General features: G+C 45.2%; 1 protein-coding gene across 1 annotated transcript in view; it reads right to left on the bottom strand.

The window, feature by feature from the left end:
* Positions 1-24,289, bottom strand: part of bhlhe23 (basic helix-loop-helix family, member e23) — a 67,542-nt gene that overhangs the window by 27,935 nt on the left and 15,318 nt on the right. The window contains exons 3-4 of the mRNA XM_048984425.1: positions 7,763-7,852; positions 68-209 (exon numbers count right to left, since the gene is read on the bottom strand). The gene's annotated coding sequence lies outside the window, so the exon portion shown is untranslated. The remainder of the gene's footprint in view (positions 1-67; positions 210-7,762; positions 7,853-24,289) is intronic.

Genomic DNA, 24,289 nt, shown 5'->3' with positions numbered 1-24,289 from the left:
GAAGAGTCGAATCCACAGTGTAGGAGTCAAACCAAGAAAAGCCGCCCAACATAATTTTTTTTCTTACTTGGCCTTTTAACTCTTTAGCGATGGGAGATTTTTTTTTCCACTTTTCAGCAGCCATGAGCAATCGTGAGGTGGGCGTTTATTTTTGCTGGGCCGTTTCTTCTCTTTTGACACGTTTGCCAGCCAAGAGCTGATTTCACCACCTAAAAAGGGAGAAAAACGCAGAGTGAAATTAAGAGTGCTGGAAGTTATTTCCCCCAATGCACAACGATTTCGTTTTTTTCCCCTATCCAACAAAACGACTAGTTCTGCATCTTAGAAGTATCTGAGAAGAATAAAATTCCGACATGGAGCCGCGAAGGGGATGCTGCTCTAACGGCGATGCCTTCAGCTCCCATCCCGGGGAACGTGTTGATGGAGGCGCTGTGACCGTCTCCCCTCCACCCGAGAGCAAAGGCGCCGCCGAAACGCGTCGCTAATAAGTCACTTTACTATTTCAATTAAGATCGTAATAAAATTGCCCCGTAAACGGAAAAGAGTAACACTTTAACAGAAAAGTAATGCCGTGTACTTAGCGAGGAGCACTAATTGCCTCGTTTGGTATAATAGGAAAATATGCAAAAACTTATTATTTATTTGGAAAAAGGGCATTTTCATTAAAAACGTGCAATTTCAATCTTTATGGATCCTTTAGGGCAAATTGTTGATGCAGTCAAGGGTTTCTTGGTAATTAATTAGACTAATTACTAATAGTTCTCATCTGCATATTAGAGTAGGCATAAAATAGACTTCAACTTCGAATTAAATGTTTTGCACAAACGGTTCCGTAAGACGGTATCGTTTCTGCGTCAGGTTTTATTTTCCGTATACAGTTGCTTTATCAGAAAGAGCTCGGTTTAAAAAGTGCCATCTTGCACGAGGCGCTAATATCAGTTCCCCTCGGATATAATGACCCAAATGACTCTGCCGCCAAGACAAGTCACCAAGATGCACTTTACCGCTCTTCAACGATTTAAAAATCAAGTGCAATTAAACTCGGGGTCCTTGTGGAAATATGCAAATTTGTGTCTGCGTGTGATATGAGAGAGGGGGGAGATGGAGATGCAGAGAGAGAGAGCGAGAGAGAGAGAGAGAGTCCCTATTTAAACACGGTGACTGATGACTGCATCACGGAATATCTAAAGGTTTACAAGCCAGAAACCCGGTCGGTGAACTGTACCTGTTTTACAGCAAGGATGTGACACACTCATCACATTTAAAAGCTCCAAATTTACACATATCCTCCGACTGGACTGTCTGGTTCAAACATACAATCGTGATTTTTATGCTGAGTACAGTGTACGTAGATGGTATTGCCTGCACTATCCGTTTTGTTGTTGTGGGTTTACTCTGTACAGCCGTCTCCTCCATAAATGTGCCCAAAACAAGCGTTAATGCTGTAAACTACATTTACTACATTTACACATTTACACACACACACACACACACACACACATATATATATATATATATACACACACACACACACACACACTTTTTGGGCCAATGAGACAATGGTAAGGTGTTGTACATTAAAACAACATAAAAATGGCTAAAGAAATTGACAGCATTTTAAATTTGGCCTTCTGGACTGCTACTAGGAAGCAATTATGACATAAACTGCACTGTAAAACTTTTCACTGTAAATTTGCAGTAGTTAACTGGCAGCAGCTTCCCTTGCAAGGTACTGTGTTTTTTGTAACAGTTTTTCTTATATATATATATATATATATATATATATATATATATATATATATATATATATATATATATATATATATATATATATATATATATATATTTTTTATGAAAGTGTACTACTAGAAATAAATGTACAGACCTTCACTGCATTCCTGTAATTTTATAAAAAAATATTGGACACAGTTTTTTTTTCGGTAAGTTACAGCATGCATATGCTAACTGCATTTAACTCTGGTATTTGTAATGTTTTTCAAGGAGGATATATCAGTATCAAAGTGACAAGCTACAACGACAAATACTAACGGAAAATTATCCCTCCATAATAAAAAGCCAACAACATCCGCAATTTGTTAATCCAAACCAGCCCTGCAGTTTACGGAAGCAAAGCCCCGGACTGAAATAATTCAGCCTGTATCCTCTCCAAAATTTTGTTGGCTCTCCAATGGGATATTTTTAACATTTTTTTTGCATTTTTTAGCAACTGAAATAATTTGCACATTTTTTTCCAGACTAAGATGAGAAAATATTTTTAATTCAATAATTATCAGATCATGACAAAACACTACATTCAAAGAATAATGAAGATATCACCCTTTGCTTTAGCATAAAACAACACAGAATTTTATAAACTTCACATATTAATGAATTTTTATATATTGTACTGTTGTCCTGAACATGTTCAATTTAAATTCAGGTCACTTATTAGCAATCCTGTAATAATTGTAATCCTGGACAGGAATTTGAAGCTTTAGTTTTGATTGGGTGACATTCTGAATGTACGAGTGCCTGTATGTTTGCGATTTCACAGTGACCTCTAACCCCTAAATGTGCAGGCACTGAGGCTGAGGAAACAGGCCTATGAGATATGGGGGTCCCCAGTCGCAGTGTTATAGTACCTTCCCCCCACCCCCCTGGTGCAGGTGACACTTTACGGGACCCTCTGAGCAATCTTCAAAGTCAGGCGGATGACATGCAGACTTCTCCAGAACCTTTCTACCTCAATGGATGTCTCTCCTTGAGAGCTGCATTCTTACCATCAGGAATGTGTCTGAGTTCCCCCTGATTCAGCAGTGTCAGTAGCATCAGAGAGGGACACAAAGAGCCTCCCTGAACAATAACACCACCCTTCAGGTAGGAAGGTATGGCCCGACTCAGGCCTGACCGCCAAGCACGATGAATAAGCGTCATTTAACTAAAATATGCACCTCTCACTTCAAGGCTTGCAGCGTTTGGAGTGGCTGTACGCTTATTGACACTTCACACATACGCCCCCCCCCCCCCCCCACAGCCTGAAAATGGACAACGATGGGCGGGCGCTCTCTCGACAGTGCTGGTGAGGTTCCGATCGCTATTCCATCAGCAGGTCACATGTGAACAGCACCGGTGGCTCGACCCACGAATACTCCCTGTGCATCACGTGTCTGTTCGCCCCCGCTACTATTTTAATGATTTAAGCAGACGGTGTCATTCGGAGGAACCCCCCCCCCCCCCCCGAAATCCTCCTACCAGATTCTTCTGTTTACCCGGCAACCGCCGATTCAGGATGGGAATTTGCATAAGCGATGCTCGCCATCACTGGCGCTCACCAATGGGTTTGGGTTTTTTTTTTTGTTCCCCCTTTTCTCCCTCTCCCGCCCCCCACCCCCAGGATTTAGCGTAGAATCAGGTCGAGTGGAAGGGTGGCTGGGGCCAGGCACGCGCCGGCGAACAGACGGCGCTTGTAGCTAACAAAAAGGCTGTTGTTATTTTTTTTTTATTCGGTAGCGCCGAACAAGTGTCGGAGATTACGGTCATTCTGGGCGGCGTCCGTGCTGAGAACCTCCTCCGAGGGGTCCTATTCGAGGCCTCACACCCCGTCCGCCTGTTACATGCAGAGCCTGGGTAGCATGCGGGAAGTTCCAAGAGGAGGGCGTGGCCTCACCGAAGCGATTAAGAAGAATAACAGAGCCTTTTGAGGACTTACGCAGAAATGATGCCGTCACACGCAAACTAAAGCTAGTTATAGCAGGGGGCTCATTACTCACAGACAAGGTCAGATTCAAGCAGGAAAAAAGTCCTGTCATTTTCCTGAAACTTGCACTTATATATTTTACATGTCTACGCTTGATGACCACTGCGTGTCTCTGTTATGCTTACCTACATACATACATATAAATACACACAAAAAAACATAGATATACACAGAAATGAACATCCATGCCATCTGTGCACCAGCTAGCAGGTCTACAAGTTTCATAAACATTAGAATAACGTTGGATCCTTGATACAGTTTATAGACGAATGCTTAAATAAATACAAACACAAACAACATATACAAACACACACTCCAGTGTACACAGACAAAAGCACACTCACACACAAACATACACATACAGAAATGGACACAGACACCGAAACAATCATAGATATATATATATATATATATATATATATATATATATATATATATATATATATATATATATACAAAGAAACACACACAAGCCCACACTCACATAAATGAATATAGATACAAACATAAATATATATACAAACACAAACAAACCTACACACAAATGGAGATGGGCACAAAGACAAATATGTACAAACCCTCACAAATGGACACAAACACCCATGCAAACATACAAACATATACAACTACACTATGTGCAGACACACAATGAGACGCAAACAAAAACATCTATAAATAAGCACAGACAAACATAAACAAAAACATGGATACACACAAATATATATAAAGAAACAGACCCAAAAATGGACACCCTAAAATAATACAAATATACATACACACAAAGGGACACAAACACACACAAGCATACACTCACAAAAGGACATAAGCAAACACAGGTAACAATTTACTTAAGATACCTTCATAATGCATTGTAATGCATTCATAAAGTGTTATGAAATGGCTATAACTATTTATAAAATGACATAACAACATTACAGGCATGCTTATTATTATTATTATTATTATTATTATTATTATAAATGCTCTATGAAAAAGGTATTTGGATGAGTGCTTTAAGTAAAATATTTCCCAAAATTACAAACACTAACATGTATACACAAAGAGAGGGACACAAACGAACACAAATACATACAATCACATACACACAAAGACAACATACACACATACACAGAAACACAATCATGCACACAGAGACGGACACATAAACATACACGCACAATCATACACATACAAATCCACATGACTGAATGTGTATTCAAACAAAAATACACATACAAATAAACATTGAAGTACACAAAAGTATACAAACAAAAAACAAACATACATACATAAAAGCATGCTCACAAACGTAGACAAACATATACACACAAAGGGGAACTCACAAAGGCATACGAACCCACACAAACTGAAATACACACACACAGAAAAGTAACAAAACAAAATACAAGACTTTGGCATTTTCAAATTTTTTTGACTGCCGTCGCAGATTTTTATAAATTGAGTTTCTCTTTTTGGGGACCAAAAAAATGGTCCCTACAGCATCAAAATTTGGTCCCCACAATGTAATATATACATGACACATACGCAGACACACATACATACACGCACATTGTCACACACAGATGCGTGCGCGCACACACGCACATTATGATACACATGTGCACGCGTGCACAGACACACACACACACACACACACACACACACACACATGCGCACATGTGGCAAAGCACAGCAGTCCGGGGGGCTGCGCAGGCAGCACAGCAGCTAGTCATCACCGTACTCATGCAGCCCCTGATGGAGCCCGAGAAGAAAGGCGACCCATTGTTCCCGCTTGCCGTACCACAGTGTCTGAGAGAGCACAGTCAGGGCAGTAGATCGGGGGCCATCCCGGCCCCTAGGGACCGCTCAGATGGCCGCGTCCCCCCTGTGCCCCTCGGGGGGCTGGCCAGCGCCTGCAACGCATGATAACCTCTATTTATGACACACACACCGCGGGCCATGCAGATAATGCAGGGGGCTCGACAGCAGCCGAAACAATGGGAGCTTCCCACTGTCGGGGAGATAAGGTGGGTGGGGGGGTTGGGGGGAGCGGCTGTCATACAAGCACACAGGCGCGTGTCTCCTCACACGTGGGGGTTTCCCTTTCTGAGGTACCGGCATATTACAGGCACTCGCGGCGGGTATGATGATGACGGTGGCCGGCGATGATGATGATCATCATGGTGATGATGATGACCGTTATTTTACTCTAATGCTACCGTGATTTAGCCCCAGACAGCTGTCATGAACCAAGCAGGGGGAGAAAATTTCGGGCACAGTGGGGCACAAGATGAAGCACACGGTCAGGGATGCAGCGGGGGACATGGTCGGGGACGTGTGGGGGACATGGTGGGAGACGTAGTCGGGGGGGGGGGGGGGGGCACATTGGATCAGGCAGTCAGGAATGTGTAGGCCACTCAGTGGAGGATGTGGTCTGGGACACCTGGGGGATTAGCTGGGGGACCTGTGGGGCATTAGCTGGGGGACCTGGGGGGCATTAGGTGGGGGACCTGTGGGGCATTAGCTGGGGGACCTGCAGGGCATTAGGTGGGGGACCTGCGGGGCATTAGCGGGGGGACCTGTGGGGCATTAGCTGGGGGACCTGGGGGGCATTAGGTGGGGGACCTGTGGGGCATTATGTGGGGGACCTGTGGGGCATTAGCTGGGGGACCTGCGGGGCATTAGCTGGGGGACCTGTGGGGCATTAGCTGGGGGACCTGTGGGGCATTAGCTGGGGGACCTGCGGGGCATTAGCTGGGGGACCTGTGGGGCATTAGGTGGGGGACCTGTGGGGCATTAGCTGGGGGACCTGTGGGGCATTAGGTGGGGGACCTGTGGGGCATTAGCTGGGGGACCTGTGGGGCATTAGGTGGGGGACCTGTGGGGCATTAGCTGGGGGACCTGTGGGGCATTAGGTGGGGGACCTGTGGGGCATTAGGTGGGGGACCTGTGAGGCATTAGCTGGGGGACCTGTGGGGCATTAGGTGGGGGACCTGCGGGGCATTAGCGGGGGGACCTGTGGGGCATTAGGTGGGGGACCTGCGGGGCATTAGCTGGGGGACCTGTGGGGCATTAGGTGGGGGACCTGCGGGGCATTAGCGGGGGGACCTGTGGGGCATTAGGTGGGGGACCTGCGGGGCATTAGCTGGGGGACCTGTGGGGCATTAGGTGGGGGACCTGTGGGGCATTAGCTTGGGGTCCTGGGGGGCATTAGGTGGGGGACCTGCGGGGCATTAGCTGGGGGACCTGTGGGGCATTAGCTGGGGGACCTGCGGGGCATTAGCTGGGGGACCTGTGGGGCATTAGGTGGGGGACCTGTGGGGCATTAGCTGGGGGACCTGTGGGGCATTAGGTGGGGGACCTGTGGGGCATTAGCTGGGGGACCTGGGGGGCATTAGGTGGGGGACCTGTGGGGCATTAGCTGGGGGACCTGGGGGGCATTAGGTGGGGGACCTGTGGGGCATTAGGTAGGTGGCATCCTCACATGTTTGATATGAATTTAATGTGACTTTGAAAAAAAAAATCTAAATATGTACACTGTATAAAGCACAAAAAGAAAGGTTATACCTTCACATGTTACCTGCATTTTACAGAATTAATGTCCTGTTCTTTCAAAGCAGTTTTAAATTATGCAGTAAATGTAAAGAAATGGCAAACATGTTAACAGCAATATTAATAATAATAATAATAATAATAATGGTGATGGTGGTGATTATGGCTGGGTGTGAGGCTGATGTGTGGGGTTCAGCTTCATGTGGGAGGGGCCACGAGGACAAGAAATGAACCCAAGCCTTTCAGGATCTAGGAACCTTAGTGACTGCAAGAGCACCATGGGAGTGAGCAGAGCTGGAGGGCGCCGGTGGGGGCTGCGTGTCTCTGCAGGGAGGGGGATCGAGGGCGGCACATGGGTGGCAGCGGTGCTTTGAAAGGGAGGGGATCCATTTTTCTGGATTTTTCCAATTTTCCATCCACGTCGGCAAACATCGCCGGACTCGGGCGGGTCACCTGTGCTGGGGTGGCCCGGGCAGAGGACGACCTCAAGGACACGGGAGGACTGATGGGCGGGACCCCGACAGGAAATCGAAGAGCTGCGAGCTGGGGAAAGGAGGAGAAAAATACGACAAATTACCCCCAAGAAAGAAGGAACAAACATCACACTCTGCGGACACGCGATGAAAAAGCCAGCTGACAAATTGCTCTGCAGTATTTCTAAGAGCAATCAAAAAATAACAACGTTACAGAAAAGACAGTATAAGCAAACAAATACAATGAAATGATTCTGATTTTACCATGTAACAAAGTAAATTGCACTCATTCCTTAATATATATTTTTTGGGCGCTTAGTCATCTGCAAGATGTTTAGGAGAATGGACAAAACAAGATATTTAATTAAGCGAATTATACATTTTGGCAGATATTTCTACTGTTGGTCTGACACTACAGAATTATTTCTCATCTTATATATTTATGACAACAATAGCAGGCAAACTCACGACTGCCTGAAAACCCCTTTATGTGGTCGATGAATTAAAACAGAAGAGTGTGCACGGGTTAAGGAATATCCGTGCTTTTTGACATCCGTGCAGCCACCGTACACGAGACATGCGGAGCTTGTCGAGCCCACAGGACCATGAGAGGTGGTACCGGCACCAGAGCAGTCAACAGTCGTCCTCTGTGCTCTTGTGTCCTCTGCGGTGGAATAATACGACCCTGTTATGTGGACCAGCCGTATCACACCCTCTCGACACAGCGTATTAATGCGCTGTCAGGGAGATCTCAGCAGCACACGTCGGTTTATGTATTTTACACAAAATCTAGGTCTGATAAGCTAACTGAGAATTCTTATAGCCTGAATATGTATTGAAATTACTAATTGAAAATACGTAGGAAAATTATTCCATTTGGGTATTGTGTTACATACGTAAAATTGGGCCATCATTTAACTTGAAAGCCAATAGTCGCTTATACATGATTTTAAAAAGCAAAATATTAAGTTCCAAGCATACAAGTGTACTATTAGTAGTATATGAACTACGCGTAGTACTTGTCCTTCCCCTTATACCCATGTTCTCCATGTTACCCCCCAAAGCAAAAAAGAACCTGTGGGCTTCTCCTCTTTCTGCCAAAATCCAAAATGCCCAGGCGGTCTGTGCAGAACCGCTGAGCAAATCCTACATCCCGGTCCCGTCAAAACTCCCGTGTAAGGGCCAATGGCAGCAGCAGGAAAGATCACCGGGAGGGACGGCCCCCCCATCACTGGCCCGAAGCCCACGTTGCGTTCGGCCCGCCGTTCAGGCTATGAAATCACGCGCCTCTATATTTTTAACCACAGGTCACGCAAGAATGATCAGGCCGCAGGGAATCCCCGTGGCCTACTTTACAACCCCCCCCCCACACCCACCCAAGTCACCTCCTACAGCTGGGATTCGGAAAAGACAAAGCAAGCTCCCCCCCCAGAGGGAAAAAATGGAGGGGCATAATGAAAAGGCGATCCCAGTAGAAATTCAACCTGCAGAACTTCACCTGACCCAGTGTCTTCCTGGGTAAAATTCACATATTCCTGGGCAAAGGTGCAGGCCAATTCCGCCTTTCCAGTGAGAGATGAAGGGTCTTCATTTATAAACCTTTTTTTCTTCACTTTAAGAAGAAACTGTGTCGTTCCCGCTCCATCATTCTTTCCATTCTCCCGCTCTCTCTCTCCCTCTCTCTCTCCTTTCATATGTTAATCATCATGAGAACAATCAATTATGGGGCAGTGGAAGTCTGTTAAATCATTAGGTCCACTGTGGCTAAGAACTGATTATGTCATTACATACAATTAGTGCCTTTTTGTTTCATATAATTTAACAGAGAATCAGAACTATTCCCACTTTTTTTATCAACAACTTGCAGTGGAATCAGACCCGCATGCATGCGCAAACCATGCACACGCAAATGCATGTGCGCACATACATGCATGCAAATACACACAAATTCACTCTGCATACACTCTACGCAAATTTATAGTGAAACGGTTGTAAGGTTGAAAAATCTGGTTCTGTAATAGATAAATGTGTACGTTTGGATCGGGTCGGTTTTCCTTGCTCCCATTCTGGAAGCAGGACCTGAAGTGTGAGCCTCTTCCCATGTTTCTGGAAAGCAAAGCACTCCTTAATGCTGGACTCGCAGTCCGCAGCCGACAAATCGGATCCACACTCTGCCAAAGCGACGAAATCTAATTCTCATCAAGGAGTCTGAAATTATTTCAAATCCAAACTTGGATTGTGGAAGAAGAAGGAGCCTATTTAGGAAAACTGTAAACCATATACTAATAAGATGCACAGACACATAATTATCTCCAATATTCTTTCAGTGTATTCCCAGTTCCCCACAGAAAGAACAATCCTTTTTGCTTAATAAATATTTGGCTGGAAAAACATAAAATAAATAAAAATGTAAGGCTCTGTGCTTCTAGAAATGTCCACTGGGAAAGTATGTATGATTTGGTCAGTTTTGCACGACACAGAGTGACACGGCAGGATTAAAAGAAGTCAAAAAAAAAATATTGCAATTTCCACCTTACACAATGCGAGCTTCATACATGAGTCACATCTATAATCCACACAGAATCACCCCCCCCCAAAACCATATCGCCCTGTTTCCATGGCGACCGGCCATACCAACCCGAGCAGCACTTCTTGCCGGCTTCGCGCCGTTGTCAGAGAACATGTCTACCACCTGTCTTTCACAGCGAATCCACGGCTTCCTGCCATGCCGGGACTGGCTCGCCGTTCTACACCGCCACCGGCTCCGCTCCTCCCCATCCACAAGATTGGATCCCCCCCCCCACAAGAAATACAAGGCCCGTGTGCCATACTGGCGGCCACTCTGCTGTCAAACGGACCCGGCCGCGTTTAACTAGGTGTGATCGAGGTCGAGAACTAGCCGTGATTCCAGATCGGGTTAACCAGAAATGTCGAGGGAGATGCTAAGCGGTCACCTTTAGCCAACATGGCATTCATTCTGACTACAGACCACTGGCTGATCATTATGGGATGTTCTCTTTGTGTCACGTCATAAACTGCCCCTGTCTCACCTCCAGTTTTTTCACTTGAGTAAAATCTAACCAAGAAAGGAAATTTAAACCATAGGAGATCTGAGGTAAACCGTGCCCTCAGTTCCGGTTTCTTGCCGTGAACAATGGGCGTGTTCCTCACTCCGCACACTAGGCCCCATCCCAAGAAGGTTCCTACGAGGTGGCGTCGAGTCATGTGACTTGGGTAAATGTCACGACACGAGGCATGAGGTGGAGAAAAAGAGCAAGACACTCAGTCCGGTACGAACCCGGCAGAGTGAGTTGGCAAAACATGTGAGCTGGATAAGCAGCGTCTGCTGGGCTAATAATGACAGGCAGCGTGGGGGCGGGTGCGAGGCCCCCACAGACCTGAGAGAGGACAGGCGCGGGAGCAAACCCACCGAACTCACCGCAAGGCCGATGGGGCCAAGGGTGGCTGTTCTGCATAGCAACAAGGCGCCTGGATTTTCATCTTCGTTCATCGCCACTTCACCCCAGAGAGAGAGAGAGAGAGAGAGAGGGAGAGAGAGAGAGAGAGAGAGAGAGACGCATGGATGCCCGGAGATGGAGTGAACTCAAGCAGAACTGGGCTGGGAGGGGGGCCACGGTGCTGGGAGATTCAGGCCCATAACCTCGGGACAGAGGAACTACGGTTACAAGAGCCTGGCCCGCAGATTGGGGAGCGGGGGGGGGGCTGAGCCAGAAGCAGCAATGGTGCAGACCTCTTGTGAGAGGGGCTTGTGGGAAAAGCGTATATGTGAAGACGGGCCGCTTGCACGTCGATCCAGTTTCAGGCAGATCAACAAAGCACAAGTGACAAGAATAAGAGGCAAAAGGACAAGGCTACGGGGGACAAGTCTGTGCAGGGACAGTGGGACGTCACCACATGTCCATGTGGAGTGACTGCGTCCCAGTGTCCAAAGAGGACACGCACGTGAGGATCTGAAAGCAGGGTGAGCCAGGACACGGATCTTTTGGGGCCCAATGGTGACATCACTCTGTCAGCCATGGGAGTCAAACCAGTGAGCGTCTGATCACGGGCAGAAAGTCCTAGCCCTTAGAGCCACTCCCCCCGGAATGGTGGCCGAGCATCCATATGGAGACCCCACCCACATGTGCATCCATGGTGAGCTGGAAGCCATTTTCAGCATTAGAAGCAGAGAGGCCCCCACCACATACACTCACCGCTCTCCATCTCTCACTCCCTCCATCCTCAGAGAGACACCCGGGACCATTCACATACTCGCTATTTCTCCTCACTTCATTCTGATTCTTATTTTAGATGGTAAAAAGGGGAATCGGGTTAATTTCCGGTTTCTAGTCAATCAATTAAAAACAAATTAATGAAACAGGGCAGATTTCCATATTTAAATGGAACGGTTCTGCTTACATAAAGCGACCGTCAAAAAAACAAAAAAAAAATTTACCATCTTTTTCTTTTTAAGCACGTGAAATCACCCATAATGCAATGCAAAAAAAAACGCGTTTTTATAGGCTGTTGATACAATCTGGGATTACAGCTGCAGAAAATACGTGACCTTAATTACCCCGGCACCGAGGCTGGCGGGCCTTTAGGCGTGTGCCCGTCTGCGCAGAGCGTGTTAAACAGAGCAGAGGACTATGGGATAATGGAGGTGGGGATGAGTAGGGGTGGAGGTGGGGGCTAGGAAATGTGAATCAGCAGCCGGCCCCTGGCACGTGCCACTGTACCGCCCCCCCCCCCAGCTTTTCGCAGTATCCATCAGCAAATGGAGCCTTGTGGGTGGGTTTGGGGGAAGGGGGCAGGGGAGAGGGCAGGTGTGAAGGGAACTATTTTCCGGCACTGTCCCCCGACTCATTAGCTATTTAGAAAAACAGATGAAGAGGTGAAGCCCGCAATGGCTGAGACTAATCACAAAGCCTCGCCCCAATTCATCACCCGCCCGTGTGGCGGGAGGTGGGGTAAAAAGGCAGGGGGTGCTGCGGGGGGGGGGGGGGGGGGGGGTCATAAATTTGGCATGAAAATTAGACATAAGTGTGGTGATTGAGTGGAAAGGCGGCTTGCGGGGGTCGCGCCTCTGCATGTCAGACGGGACCCACCCAGGCCAGATGCACAGCCTAGCTGGCTCCTGCCATTGTCATGTGTGACCTCTGACCTCTGTGACCTCTGACCCCGGCAGATGTACAAAGAAACGTAGGAGCTTTGGGGATACACAGGATCTCCGACTACTGCGTATATATGTGTGTCTGTAAAGAGAGCATTTCTGAATGTTTTTGAACATCCTGTTATGCAGCGTCCCTGTATTGTAAGATATATATGCGTATAAAATGCAGAAATACGTAAAGACGGTTAGACTTGTTCACCCTGTCCTCCGTAGCCGTGGTGTTGGTCTCTGACGGAACCGCGTCTCTCTGTAACAGCGACCTCACTCGCCCCGGTTCCGTGTCCCCCCCGCCCCCGTCCACACGAATCGTCGCCCCCGCTGATCTAGCTACACACTCTTTAGGGTCGTTCATCTCGCCTGTCGTTCATTTCCAGGGGGCCTGCCTTTCGTAGAAAGTGCTTGGTTTTTCATGCACGCGCTCAGAAACAGGTTTTGGACAATCGCAGAAACACCGGCCATTGTGTTATGTGACGCAGCAGAGAAACAAATGCTCAGTTCACCGTTTTTAATGTTCTCGGGATAACATTGCTCCTTCTCTGTAAATTATGACATGATAAAATATTTAATCTAATATGCAAATTTTACAAAATGCTGATGGTTTTTGTTAGTGGATACAATATTTATTATTACAATATTTTTATTGCTGCAAAGGCCTGTACAGATATTACTTTCATGATTCAATTATTTGACTTTTCATTATCTTTTCATTTATCTAACTGCATAATAATTAACATATATTTTATGTTGCATGATATTTCAGAATTTTTTTTCAAATGTAATGTCTAAAATATGTTATTTTCATTTGAAATGAAATAAATCAAATTTTAACTTTTCCTAATAATTCAATTTGGCCAAAATAAGAGAGTTCAGTTCACATGCTATTTTTCGCTGATTTGGCACTGAAGAAAAATAAATGGTGGCTTCAATCTTATCATATATTGGGGTTTGCATGTTATAATAAAATAGTAAATCACAAATAATACTTAAAAACCATAATAATTTTTACCTATCAGCATGGCCATTTTCCCAAATGGCCGAAACAAATGCACAGTTTTAAAATAAGTGTTTGTAATTATGTGAAGTCTGCAAATTTTTTTGAATGAAAACATTTGAATTGCTTGAATAAAACAGGCCTCGCGCCCTCATCTGTGGCGTCACTGACTTCGGGGTAAAAACATTGTTATAGTTACAATGGGCACATCTGTTCTATGTTAAGAAACAACGCATTTAAAATAACGAACAATAGAAAAACAACGAGAGATGCAGTTTTTTAAATTACTGAAAGGAAAGTAGAAAAAGATAAAAAGAATATATTTTTTAATTATAAGAAAGGCAATTATAAAAACACAAATAAAAATGCTACTGAACCCTATTTAAAATGTATACATTATTATGGATCGCGCTTTTCTCAAGTTTCTTCACAAAGGATTCAGCTTGGATTCCATTTGGATTATTTAATTAGTTCTTCTGAATATTAATGAAGGTATTTTTGTTACATTTCTTTGTACTTCACAGACACTTAAACGAGAAAATTACGCTGATGACAGTTAGTAACCATCCAGTTAGATTATCATTCAGTCAGGCAAATATCACCAAATGCTTTCTTCAGGGAAAAAAAACGGTACAAAATATAAATAATTAATTTTTCAAAAATCAATAAAGTATTATGCTTTCAATGGGAGACATGTTTCAAACGATGGCAATGGAGGTAAACTGTGGGATTTTCTTTGCAGAGGATTCTCGTTGTCGTTGACAAAAGACACGCGTACCAACGAACACCCCCCCCCCCAACCACAATCGGTGGTGTAAAATTTTCTGGTATTCTTTCATTCCTTCTTTCATTCTTTTTTCTTCAGCCGACTTTTAAATTTGCGTCTTTGAACACTCCCCGAGTTCCATCAAACTGTGGGCGAGACAGAGAAGGAGAATTGTTAAATCTGACAAAAATATTTCACATTCATGAGTTTTCCAGGGAGGACCACACGCGTGTTCAATCTTGCGAAAAAAAAGGCATTCGACGCCACCGCAGACAGGCTGCGGAACGCTACAGAATTCTCTTTGCCAAGGTCTTAGTAATATCAAGACGAGACTTCAAACTCCGCGCTCAAATCGATTTAACTGTCGCATGCGATGCCGCCTTATAAATATTTTGCGAAGTTCCCCTCAGTGTAAAGCTCCTTTATGCTGTTCTGTCACAGCTATCCAGTAATAAGTCAAAGGCAAATATGTATTTATTATCTATATATGTTATGAGCGGCACGTCAGAGCCAGTCAACCGGACCACCAGAGATCTCAGAGATGGATTGGACAGGAAAATGTGCAGTGCGCCTGCGGAGGTCGGTGTTGTGAGATGCGTGGTAGCATTAAGCTAGCTACACTAAAGGGAGCAGCTACTCTGTTGTATATAATCATTACTGCTGCTAAAATTAAATATTATAATTATAGTTTTATCTTCCCTAGCTACTGAATTTTAGCCATTTTAGCAAAACCGTGAACAGTGAGCGGGCCCGAGTCTTGCCTCCATGCCATGGATCCGTGCATGGCCACAGGGGAAGCGGTCAGACAGCTACTCTCTACGGGCTTCGGTGCAACCTTCAGGCCACGCAATGGGCAAGACGCACCTGCCCCCTTGGACTGATGATCCGCTCTGTCAAACACTCCCACTCTGCAGTGCCGGAGACAGGGAGGGACAGGGGGAGATCAAGGCTGGGAATATCGTCCCAATCTAGCCTCAGGACATCTTGGGCTGGGGGGGGGGACCCATAGGGTATTGTACCAGAGGTTACAAATATTTTCACAATCGATAATGGATAAATCGGGTCCAGATTAAGCGTTATGATTCTACTTGAAGCTCCGCCCCCTCTCCCCGAACAAAAACAACATGATGATAACGCGGACACTGCTAGGGCCATTAGTGGGATGGGAGCTGCCCGCCATGGCCAGGTCCTGCCTTCGCAGTCATTAATTGAACTGTAATCATTGATGTACCCCTGGTGTTTGTTTTGCTCTGCGTGCATCTCAAAGGCTAGCTGGGAGGGTGGTGCTAATGAGCAGTAACTCAGGGGGGGGCGCTAGCAGTGACGGTTGGCGTGTGTACCCCCCCCCCCCCCCAAACAGGGTGGCAAATCAGCCTCGCCTCCCTCGTAATGGAACCGGAACAAGGGGAATAAGCAGCACCGGGCCACGTCGCTGTTAACCCCCGGTCTCTCGATAAATCACCGCTCGATCCCGCGCATGACCCCGTCAGCGCTTGAAAGAGGGTGCTCTCCTGCGAATCGGCCTGTGGGATCATACATCACGAGGCCGCGGGATTGTCGAGACGCACCGTTTACTAGCTCTGCGCTTCCTGCTTTACCCAGTCGCCATTTGAGGCATCTTCCTCGTCCTCCACCGTTACTTCTCCCTGCCATTTCCCCGAGCTCAGCTTTCTGAAGCAGAGCGTCGCCCGCCTAACCCCCCCCCCCCCCCCCCCCCCCCCCCGAGTCCCCCTCACTGTCGTCTTAGAGGTGCAGTTTCGCCGCGTTTGGTCGTCACTCTGCCTCCACTCTTTGCTTCCCCTCAGTGCCCCTGAGCTACTAGATGAAAACAGTCACCTCTGCGCCGCCGGAGTGCTTCAGCGACGTCAGTTACGGAGCTGAATTCCACAAAAGAAATAATAAGAAAAACATTTCGTCAGAGCATTCTTAAAGTCATTCAAATTGGCAGCATTTTACGCCAAACAAAAATCTAATTAAATGCAAGGCATCGGAGTTAAACATTTAAAAGGCTAAATAAAAAAATGCACCTCAGTTTTTTGCTATTGAAATAAATAAAAGTGTTACTGCAGGCATCATTAATCAGCCCTACATCTTCCAACTGCTAATCCAGTACAGGGTTATGGGAAGCATCATTGTTATTAACAAAGTAATATTAATACGTCATCTTCAGACACTGTTGTGCAAATGCAGGCGTATGCCTGCTCTCCGTGGTCAGCTAGGAACGCCGACATATTGCACGTTGAACATATAGGTAACAAATTCACCAGGACAGCCTGGCCATCTGTCACCGGCCTGGACAGGCAGACAAAGGGGTCAGGCTTCGCGTGGAAGGGTAGGCCTCAGACAGGCCGCCCTATTCTCATTGTCCTCGTCTGTCGTTAAATTCCACTTTCTAATCATTCTCCTGACGGCTGCCGTCCGGGACCGTGAGCAAGTAATGCTGGCCATTGTTCGGCGAGAAGGAATGGCAGACAAAGAAGCCTGCTTGGGTTGTTTCTTGTGAGGGTAAACCCAGACTTGAATTAGCACAACCAGCTCTGACACTGCTAGTTAAGACGGAAAAACATTAATATTAAATGGAAGTTAAGGAGGCGAAAGGGCCTTCGGTGTGTTTTTTTTCCTCGGTATCTGGGGATACACCCTGCCTTTACGCTAGCCTCCTGTCACTGGCATACAAACAGTATATGCAAATAATTTGTTTAAACTTGAAAACCACTAGATTAAAAAAAACTTACGGTACTGCTCACGAAGAGGTCAATGAGGTTAAAAAAAAACTGAAATTTTCTGTCGTATTCTTAAGACCAACATGTCATTTTTTTATGCTTTTGTTTTGTTTTGTTTGCTTAATTCTTTTCATTTGCCTATGTTTGTTTGAAAGAGATGCATCGTTCTTAATTCCAACCAAGTTTTCCATCTCCAATTTTATCCCTCTGTATGCCCATCCCTTCTGTTCCTGGTATTATCTCGGAGAGTGCACCCTCATCTGGTGAAGGTCAGTGCCGATAAAGTTCCAGCTAGCTGGGGGAAACGGTCGATTTTCCATTATGGAATTTAATAATAAAGATAAACTGCCAGACCAATCAGACGGCTACTTAAGGCCTCCCTCTTAAGTTTGTCCCCATCTATTTCTTTCTCCCCTCCCCAAATTAAAGCAAAATGTAAAACCCAATCAGGCAACCCCCCATGGCGTATCAACGTCTACACACTTACAAGCTTCGCTTAGTCTCTGTTTCCATCTCCACTTGTGCAGAGGAATTAAAAGAAAATAAAATAAAATAAATGCCTAGAAAGGTCAGAAACACACTGTGACACCAGAGACAAACGACGAAGAACCGGGAGCGAGCGATCGATGGATGAATCAGAAAGACATTCTTCACTTTCAAGCAGGTAATAAAATTGTCCACCGGCTCCGCGTGGCAGAGTTGAATTTTTCTTGTGTCTCGGGATGCGTTGGAGGTCCCAGACCCTCCGAGTGCCGCTTGGAGACCCCAGAGGCGACTGACCTGAGCCTAGCCTCAGATTCAGACGGCCATCATTAATCCAAGTGTAATCCCTTATCCTTCACTTTGCATTTGGGATGGTAGGAACAGCTCAGTCACATTAACACTAAGGCCAAGGACGTGCAACTGATATCCTGGCGCAGAGACGGAGACCTCAGCGGCTCTCATCCCCACGCGTGTTTCAGTAAAACGTGTGTCTCTTTCTAAATAAGGCACATTTCAACGCAATAATTTTAACATTGTTACTCTGTGTCTGCTGACATTACCTTGACTACAAAAGACAAAGAAAAATGGTTGTTAGCAAGGCTTCTTCTAATCGCTCACGTTTGTCACCAAGAAATGCGGGGCGTTCAGTACAAATGGTAGCTATTTAGTTGATGCAGGCCTCAAATTAGTCTTCAAAGGGCCTAAAATAAAAAAGGACATTTTTTTCATAACAAACTTTCTGTTTCCAGTCAGAGATACTGTGAGAATTTAGGAAAGGGTCAAAAGCAGATGCTGGCCAGGAATAATTTCTGCCTCTGTCGCCATGACGGTGAATATGCTATTAAAACGCATAACCGACCTATTAAATACGTATCTGTATTTCAGGACATCCGGGTTAATATCAGGCAACCTCTGAGGCAGCAGTTAGCTGAAATGTCACCTTGTTAGGTGAGGAAGAAAAAATTTCACTGCTACAACTTGACCTAGCTAGGCCTACGAATGGGGTCCTTAGCATGCAGGAAGAGGATGACCGAAGATTCCATCGTGAATTCAAACATAAATGGGTATAAGTAAATATATTTGACCAAATGTTTCAGCAAAAAGGTGTCCTTATAAATTGAAAATGATCATGGAATAAATGTGGTTTAAACGCAAGTTTTGGACTTTTCCTTCCCATTGGTGTCAGCTTCTTTCAGCTTTTTACTCCAATAAAATAAACAAAGATGTTCTGCAGCCTGCGTGAAATGACCCCCCCCCCCTCACCCCCCTGGCGGTCACAAAGCCACCAGCTGAATGAAACTGTTCTCATTCAACAACAAAGGACACATTTACCCCCTCATTTTGAGGACAAAAAAAACAAACAATTTCAACGCACCACATTCATTCCCCCCCCCCCCACCACCCAAAAAAAAAATACCTGAATGTGTCAGAGGATATAGAGCGTGCATGTTATTTACATTAATTTAATTCTGCAGCAATTCACACCGTCAAACCCTTTGTGCCTCGTCAGAGGTAAAACAAGAACAGCGATGGGTATCTGATTACGACCTGAGCGAAATCGAAGACCAAATAACAGCAGCGAAGCAAACAGAACTATACTATTTACTATATGACTACGCACTATAGTATACTCCCTATACTACTATATATATATTACTCTACTTCTTAGAACCAAACCTTGGAAGTCACTCTGTCTCTAAGGCAAAGACATTGGCAAACAGAACTATACTATTTACTATATGACTACGCACTATAGTATACTCCCTATACTACTATATATATTACTCTACTTCTTAGAACCAAACCTTGGAAGTCACTCTGTCTCTAAGGCAAAGACATTGGCTAAAGCTAGCGGAGCAGGGGCTAATCCGAATACGGCACATCTTATTGGTGTTCAAGACAGAGCGATAATCTCCCTCCCAGAAGACCCCATCAGCCCTGCGTACATGTAAATTCAGTAGCTTTGAAGATGAAAATGGCTCGTGTGCTTCAGATCCATTGATCTTAATGTGTCTGTTGATGGTATTCATTAACGGCTAAATAAATAAAGAAAGAAACAAACAAACAGGGGTCCGGGAAGTGAGCACAGGCCTCGCGAGGCGGAGCGACATTTGGTCCGAAGTGGCCTACTGTCGTGGCAGAATGAGGAAGTGGGCAGACGGCTGGTCGTAAGAGCGCAGCCCGAGACGACATGGAGCTCAGGAGACAAAGCCAGGAGATCTGAGGCTGCGAAGGAAGTTGAAGGCCACAGCATCTTCAAACCACCTTCAAAGCAAGTCTCACCCCGTGTGGCAGGTGGGGGGGGGGGGGCACAGACGCAGCTACAGGATCCACCTTATCGTTTCTCTAAATCATTTATAAAAATGTTAAATATTCAAAATAAATATAGAAGACATTTGCTTCCATATGAATTTACAGTCATTCATTCACATTTTTCATTATATGATGTAATAATAATAAAAAATATATATTTTCCCCACATAGCTTAAAATTATTTTGAAACTATGACAAATAGCTATATTCAAATATAATTTTTAATATACTTCAAAGCTGTGTTTTAAAATGTATATATTTTATACATTTTTAAAAATTGTTGCTGTTTTCCTCGATTTTTTTATTCTTTCGGTATTTTGAACTATTGACATCTAGCTCTGATTCTGAACGCTCGCGTGAACATTGTCCCGATGTCAGCTGCAGTCTCCACGTTTTAAAGCACGCCCAAGAGCAGCGATTATCCACCAGCGGAGGCGCCGGCCCCGCCCTCTCCAGGCGCTGTTGCACCAGCGCATGGAGACGCGGCGTTCCTGGACACCGCAACACTCCGAAAATAAAAACCGGTGAAGCAGCCGGCGTCCTCTACCACCGGGTCGAAAGAAAATACAAACGTAACATAAGTGTCTGATCGCACGCTTGCACTAGATCTCATGTTCTTATGCTGCATTTCCGTCATTGTTACTGCAAGTAGAAAAAAATAGCTCAATGACCTATTAATAAACAAATTAATTAATAATAAAATAATAATAATAATAAAGTGTCCAGGTCAATGTTTTAATTTTAATGGTTTGCCACTGAATTGAAAAGGGCCTTTTAAAAATTCCTGTTTAATTATTCATGCTTGCTAGCTAGTTCTTTTATTTTATTATTTTACTGCAGTTTTCGATTGGTTGCATTTCAAACACGCAGCTCCAGCATTAACCCAAATCCAGCACCTCTGTGAGTGTGCGGTGAGAGATTAAGGCCTGGGGAAGGGGGGCATGGGGGGGTCTGGAATTGCAGCCTGACCTCATATGAGACCACAGAGCGGGTGTCACATTCGCCAGGCTGCTACGGGTTATTAACGCAAACGCTTTCCGATCAGCCCAAGTAGCCAAGGCCCAATGGGTCAGCCTGGGTGCTTGGTGGCCCCTCCCCGGACTTGAACGGCCCCTGACTTCATCAGCAAACCCATCACCGTTTTTTTCTCAACGAAAACAAGTCTTTTGGAGGAGAACCGGATCACCAGTGGAACACTCACAGACATATCCGGAACATTCTAACCCCAAACACACTGAGAGCCAGGCAGCATATAGGCTTCAGGTACCTTCTCTGCACTGCCCAAGGAGAATTTATGGTCACAAAGGGCGTTAGTGATGAATCAGTGATCATCCTACTCTAATGGACAGGTCTGAGTACTCTATTATTTCTGTTTTTTAAACAGCATTACTTTCCATGTCATTTGCAAGACGCCATGTTCTGGAATCTTCCTTTAACTGAGAGTCTTACTTCAGCTCCACATTGACAAATTTCAAACACGCCTTACAAACACATTCACAATGAGACAGGCATCGGACAATACAAGAGATACTTCTCTCTAATTTACCCAGAATCCCCTGTACTTTTTGTTGTGGTGCTGACTGCTTCAGTAGGCCTGGCTCCGCAGGCCTGGCCCACTCAGTCACGAGCTCGCCCACCTCAGGGCTGGACAAACACCGCCCGTTCACAGCTTTTATTATCATAAACGGGAGGGACGCAAGAACCATTTGTTTAGGATGGACTTTGTGAACTTTTAAACCCAAATGTACACCCCCTCCAGGCGCTCCACCGAATCCTGTGGCCCGCCTGCATCTCAGAGCTGAAACTGTGCTCACACCGCTGCCCATTTTCCCAAATCCTTTCCTTTCGCTCCCCGGCTTGGCCCAAGAGTAAAGGTGCTTACAAGGTAAGCTCAAACCCAAGAGTATGAAGTATGCTCAGGCATACAGTACAGAATACAGGAACACACACAGACAGTGGCAAATTACTATGAATTACTCGATAAATTAAAATTATTACATACTTCTATATATATACACACGCACTCACGTACATACACACATATATAACACGTAGTAATTTACTGGACATTTACATAATATGTAAATAAATAATTCTAATACAGAATATTAATGAAAATATCTGTAAAAGTTTTGGTGTTTCTAATAACTAAGTAACACACCATGTTCTAAAAAACAGATATTGTAAATTGAAAAGAACAATAAGTCATCTTTAAATAAGACTTTTATGTGACTGTGAGGCTGCAGTGCATAGTCTTGTATGTATTAAATCATTGGAAAAGTCAAATATCACCCTTTCAATTGTCACCATCTTTCAAGCGTCAAACGCAGCCTGACTCCAAGCAAAAACAGAGGCTTAATGTAATAGTGAATAAAAATGTCCCCAACGCTGATTTCCTCATCTGTCAATGCCACCATCAGCTGGGCTCAGAGAGGGGGGGGGTGGCTTGAGTCATGAATAATAATGAGAGCGAAGAACAAAATGTAAATCTCTGATGTAGATGGCCATCCAGCGGGAACGTCTCGGATGACGAGATGTAGTTCAGCGACCATCCAGGGCCCCAAACACATGGCAGCCTTGTGCACCTTGAAAGACCTGAACATGGGTCTTTCTTTATGGCTTTTATTTATGAACAGTACTTTATATATAAAGTAATTATATATATATATATACATACACACACACACACACACACAAAAGGTATCACTAAAAGGTTGACCATTAAAAGACGAATGGATGAATGGATAACAGATCTAAAAGAAAGTCCACAAATCCAGACAAATAAGATCAAATAATTTTCTGCATAACTAACATTTGCATTATGTGAAAATCTAATGAATGTCTAACTTACTCTACTGTTGCAGACTGTTGCTAATACTTAGAACTGGTTAGCGGTTAGCATACTCTGCCCTGACTCATGTCTTTATTTACACTGTTCTCTAGGTACAGAGACACTTTCAACGAAGTCTCTTTAAAGCAAAAACAGGTCTTCTTGAGGTTGTCTAGCTAGGTGCTGTTTATTACTGTTACATAACCCCCCTAGGGTGCACAGTTTCAGCCCACGCGTAGCGTCAGGTGCTAACAACGGCCTTGTGATTTCATCACCTGCCTAGCAGGCCGTAGGCCGGACCCTCGGGGGGGATGGGGGGCGGGCGGCACAGATTCCGTCACAGAAGCTGGAGAGGATTTTGTCCACCGAGTGTTTAGGGGGTCGGATCACGGCAGAGCCGCTCCGATTAGCTGGGGACGATGCCGCGGGTTCCAGGCCTCCACTTGCCACTGCGGTGCTTACAACGCCAATGCATCACCATGTTGGCGTCATGGATACCCACAAATATGACAGTGTACTGCAGGAGACAAACCGAGCCTTTTGTTGCACTAGAAAGCCTACGGCGACACATGGAATGGACGTGTGCAGAGCAGGGATAGAAGCTGTCGCTTGGTTCTGGCTACAGCTGGTGAGTGAGGTGCCATTGCTGTAACTGTTCCGATTCTTCAAAAACTCTTACCACCCATAACCGCATAAAAAAGGTAAATAATGGCAAAAGGCTAAAATGAAGCACCTGAAGATTAAAAGCGCCTTAACATTAGTAAACATCTAGATCAGTGTTTCCATATCTGATCCTTGAGGACCCGCAGACAGTTCACGTTTTTGCTTCTTCCCAGCTCCCGGAGCAAAAATGTGGACTGTCTGGCAGAGAGCTTGGCCGAAGCAAAAACATGAACCAGCTGTGGATACCCGAGGACCGGACTGGGAAACACTGATCTAGATCATCACACTTTCTCGGGTGGGTCTCCACAGGGATTTCAATACTCTTCACTGCCGACCAAATTTCAACACCAGAGACCAAAAGGTTTAGTGGCTTCGTAGCATAGCTAAAACAAGACATTCCCCCTTGTGCCTCCATATCACCATAGCAACTTCACCACATTGCCTTAGCATGAAGTAGCACACAGGCACGCAAGCACATATAAAGCACGCCCCTCTCTCATCCAGTGGCACACAGGTAGTGACCTCATTTACTCAAACCGCCAACAAATATGAAATATGCAGCATC

Source organism: Brienomyrus brachyistius, chromosome 18 (assembly GCF_023856365.1).
Source record: "Brienomyrus brachyistius isolate T26 chromosome 18, BBRACH_0.4, whole genome shotgun sequence".
In the NCBI taxonomy this organism is placed as follows: domain Eukaryota; kingdom Metazoa; phylum Chordata; class Actinopteri; order Osteoglossiformes; family Mormyridae; genus Brienomyrus; species Brienomyrus brachyistius.
Note: the sequence above shows the minus strand (reverse complement) of the source record. Positions and strands in the feature narration are given on the sequence as shown.